Raw genomic sequence first — 4,890 nt, forward strand, 5'->3', positions numbered from 1 at the left:
TGCTGCGAACAACTTTGAGTTGAAGCCTCAACTGGTCACTCTGGTGCAACAAAACTGCCAGTATCATGGTCTTCCCCATGAAGACCCAAATCAGTTTTTTTCTAGTTTTCTGTAAATTTGTGATACTGTGAAGACAAATGGAGTAAACCCAGATGTGTACAAACTCATGCTCTTCCCATTTGCTCTGAGGGATGGAGCAAAGCTATGGCTAGATTCCCAACCCAAGAAAAGTCTGGATACTTGGAACAAGGTGGTTACTGAGTTTCTCACAAAATTTTTCCCACCAAAGAAGCTGACTAAGTTTAGGATGGAGGTTCAGACCTTCAAGCAGAAGGATGGTGAGACTTTGTATGAAGCTTGGGAGAGATACAAGCTACTGACTAGGCAATGCCCTCCGGATATGTTCTCCAAATGGATTCAACTAGACATCTTTTATGAAGGCTTGGGTAAAATGTCCAAGATGTGCCTAGATAATTCTGCAGGAGGTTCATTGCACAAGAAGAAGACACCGGAGGAGACTATTGAGCTTATTGAATTGATTGCTAGCAACCAATATTTATACTCATCTAACAGGAATCCTGTGAACTTTGAGACTCCTCAAAAGAAGGGTGTCATAGAAGTGGAAGCTCTTAATGCTATTCTTGCTCAGAACAAGCTTATATCTCAGCAAATAAGTCTGCTTACTCAACACATGGGTGGCATGCAAGTCTCAGCTATCAACACCCAAAATCCACATCAAGAGATCTCTTATGACATGGCAGGACATTTAGTGCAGAATGACAACTATGATTATGCTCAATCCTCTTCTGAACAGGTTAATTACATGGGGAGCAGTTCTAGAAATCCCAATAATGACTCCTATTCTCAGACATACAATCAAGGATGGAGAAATCACCCAAATTTTGGGTGGAGAGACCAACCCCAGAGACCTCAGAATTTCAACAATAACTCTCAGGGCGGTTTCCAATAGAACAGTTATAATAACCGTCAATCTCAGCCTCAGCAGTCTAACTCTAAATCTAAGGAAGATTCTAATTGGGAGATGATGAGGAGTTTTATGCAGGAAACCAGAGCCTCCATTAGAAACTTGGAAGTGCAAATGGGTCAGCTGAGTAAGCAAATACCTGAGAGGTCTGCAAGTATATTTCCAAGTGATACAGTGGTGAACCCAAGAGAAGACTGCAAGGTTATTCAATTGAGAAGTGGTAAAATAGTCGGCTCTGAGACAAGGGCCAATGAAGAGCCAGTTGAAAAGAAAGCTCCAGAAGAGAAAAAGGAAGAAGTGGAGCACGCCCCTCTAAAGCGTGCAGACAATCTATTCCCTGACTCTCTAGACACGTATCCTACATTGCCAAAGGCTCCTGAATACAAGCCAAAAATGCCATATCCTCAGAGACTTTAGAAGGCTTCCAAAGAAAAGCAGTTCTCTAAATTTTTAGATGTCTTCAAGAAGCTACAGATCAATATTCCCTTTGCAGAGGCTCTGGAGCAAATGTCTCTATATGCTAAATTTATGAAAGAATTGTTGACCCACAAGAGGAACTGGAAAGAACAAGAAACAGTGGTGTTAACCAAGGAATGTAGTACCATTATTCAACACAATATTTCTGAGAAGATGCCAGACCCAGGGAGCTTTGTCATTCCTTGCACCATTGGAGATGTCACCATTCAGAGAGCTTTATGTGACCTTGGAGCTAGCATCAATCTAATGCCACTTTCAATGATGAAAAAGCTTCAAATTGAGGAGGTAAAACCCACTCGTATTTCTCTTCAACTTGCTGATCTTTCTATTAAATTACCTGTGGGTGTTGTTGAGAATTTACGTGTTAAAGTAGGACCATTCATCTTTCCTGTTGATTTTGTTATATTAGACATGGAAGAGAAGGTAAAGTCCTCTATTATACTTGGTAGACCCTTTTTAGCTACAGGTAGAGCTCTGATTGATGTACAAAACGGTGAATTGACCCTGGGGGTCAATGAAGAACAGGTGGTCCTTCATGTTTTTGAAGTTCTCAAGCACCCTAATGACTCTGAAGGGTGTATGAAAGTAGATGTTATTGAACCACTTGTTCAAGAGGTATTGAAGGCTGAGATGCTTGATGACATTCTGGATCCTATCTCTGAGTATGAATTAGTTGAAATTGATAATTCACCACCCCAGAAGGCTATGGTTCACACGCCTAAAGCAGAGGAGGAAGCCCCCAAGCTTGAGCTCAAATCCTTACCCCCTTCTCTGAAATATGTGTTCTTGGGTGAGAATGACTCATATCCAGTAATTATAAGCTCTTCCCTGAAGCCTGAAGAGGAAGAGGTGCTTATTTCAGTGCTCAAGAGTCATAAAACAGCTCTTGGGTGGACCATTAGTGACTTAAAGGGGATTAGTCCAACCAAGTGTATGCACAAGATCCTCCTTGAAGATGATGCTAAACCAATTGTGCAACCACAAAGGAAACTTCAAAAAGAGGTAATGAAATTATGGAAAGCAGGAATTATTTATCCTATTTCTCACAGTCCTTGGGTAAGTCCCGTGCAGGTAGTTCTCAAGAAAGGAGGGATGACAGTGATCAAGAATGAAAAGAATGAGCTTATTCCTACAAGAACCGTCACTGGATGGAGAATGTGTATAGACTACAGGAGGCTCAACACTGCTACAAGGAAGGATCATTTCCCCCTGCCTTTCATTGATCAGATGCTTGAGAGGTTAGCTAGTCATGCATTTTATTATTTTCTAGATGGATATTCTGGATATAATCAAATTGCAGTGGACCCTCAAGATCAGGAGAAGACAGCATTCACATGTCCCTTTGAAGTATTTGCCTACAGAAAAATGCCTTTTCGACTTTGCTATGCTCCAGCAACTTTTCAGAGGTATGCTTTCAATTTTTTTTTGATATGGTTGAAAAGTTTATTGAGGTATTTATGGATGACTTCTCTGTTTTTGGTAATTCTTTTGAATCTTGCGTTAGGCATTTATCTCTTGCCTTGAAACGGTGTCAAGAATCAAACCTTGTGTTAAATTGGAAAAAATGCCATTTTATGGTCACAGAAGGTATTGTTCTTGGACACCAGATTTCAAGTAAGGGAATTGAGGTTGATAGAGCAAAAGTGGAGGTAATTGAAAAACTACCACCACCAACTAATGTTAAGGCAATCAGGAGTTTCTTGGGTCATGCAGGATTTTATAAAAGATTTATAAAGGATTTTTCTAAAATTGCAAAACCTCTAAGCAACCTTTTGGTTGCTGATGTTCCTTTTGTCTTTGACTCTGATTGTTTGCATGCTTTTGAAACCCTGAAAGCAAACCTTACCTCTGCTCCTATTATAGCTCCCCCTGACTGGGATCTACCATTTAAATTAATGTGTGATGCTAGTAATTTTGCTATAGGAGCTGTTTTAGGAGAGAGGCATGGTAAGCTTGTACATGTCATTTACTATGTCAGTCGTGTGCTAAATGATGCCCAAAAGAATTACACAACTACAGAAAAGGAATTATTAGCTGTTGTGTATGCTGTTGATAAGTTTAGGTCCTATTTACTTGGTTCTAAGGTTATTATTTATACTGATCATGCTGCTTTGAAGTACATTATAACCAAACAGGATTCTAAACCAAGATTAATCAGATGGGTGTTGCTCCTTCAGGAGTTTGATATTGAGATAAAAGGCAGGAAAAGGGTCAGAGAATCAAGTAGCTGACCATCTCTCCAGAATTGAGCCTGAAACAGGAGTACAACTGCCCACAGCTGTGACTGAGACATTTCCGGATGAACAATTATTCCTCATTCAGCAGGCTCCATGGTTTGCAGACATTACGAATTATAAGGCCATGAATTTTATCCCAAGAGAATACAGTAGGCAACAAGTAAAAAAGCTATTGACTGATGCAAAGTACTACATTTGAGAGGAACCATATCTTTTTAACAAATGCTCTGGAATCATCCGGAGATGTGTCCCAGATAAAGAAAAACAGCAGATTCTTTGGCACTGTCATGGTTCTGAGTATGGAGGCCACTTTGGTGGTGAAAGGACAGCTACAAAGGTCCTTCAGAGCGGGTTTTACTGGCCGACTCTCTTCAGGGACTCAAGAGCATTTGTAAAACATTGTGACAGATGTGAGAAAGCCATGAATCTCCCTGCCAACCATGAAATGCCACAGCAGGGAATTCTTGAGGTTGAGTTGTTTGATACGTGGGGTATTGATTTCATGGGACCTTTTCCACCCTCACATTCAAACAACTATATTCTAGTGGCAGTTGACTATGTATCCAAGTGGGTGGAAGCTGTGGCTTTGCCCACCAATGATGCCAAAGTGGTAATGAATTTTCTTTAGAGATATATTTTTAGTCGGTTTGGTGTCCCAAGGACACTCATTAGTGATGGAGGAAGCCACTTCTGCAACAGACAGTTGGACTCTCTTCTGCTGAGATATGGAGTTCGTCATAAAGTGGCAACCCCCTATCACCCTCAGACAAGTGGACAGGTTGAGGTTTCCAACAGGGAACTTAAGAGGATTCTAGAGAAGACTGTCAGTGTTTCCAGAAAGGACTGGTCTAGGAAGCTTGATGATGCTCTCTGGGCATACCGGACAGCGTACAAGACTCCCATTGGCATGTCCCCTTATCAGTTGGTCTATGGCAAAGCCTGTCACTTGTCAGTTGAGCTGAAGCATAAAGCTTACTGGGCAATCAGATACCTGAACCTTGATTCAGAAGCTGCAGGAATCAAGCGAATGCTTCAGCTGAATGAGCTTGATGAATTCAGATATTCATCCTATGAGAATGCTAAGCTCTTTCAGAACTAAGCTACTGCATGACAAGAAGATTGCCATCAGAGTCTTTGAGCCATGACAAAGAGTGCTTCTATATAATTCAAGGCTCAAATTCTTTCCCGGGA

General features: G+C 41.0%; 1 non-coding gene across 1 annotated transcript; it reads right to left on the reverse strand.

Annotated features, from left to right (window-relative positions):
- Positions 1–298: 298 nt before the first annotated feature.
- Positions 299–405, reverse strand: LOC112718749 (small nucleolar RNA R71). Its single transcript, XR_003161075.1, has one exon. It is a non-coding gene; the product is annotated as a small nucleolar RNA R71 (small nucleolar RNA).
- Positions 406–4,890: the final 4,485 nt, after the last annotated feature.

This window comes from Arachis hypogaea, chromosome 10 (assembly GCF_003086295.3).
Source record: "Arachis hypogaea cultivar Tifrunner chromosome 10, arahy.Tifrunner.gnm2.J5K5, whole genome shotgun sequence".
Taxonomy (NCBI): Eukaryota; Viridiplantae; Streptophyta; class Magnoliopsida; order Fabales; family Fabaceae; genus Arachis; species Arachis hypogaea.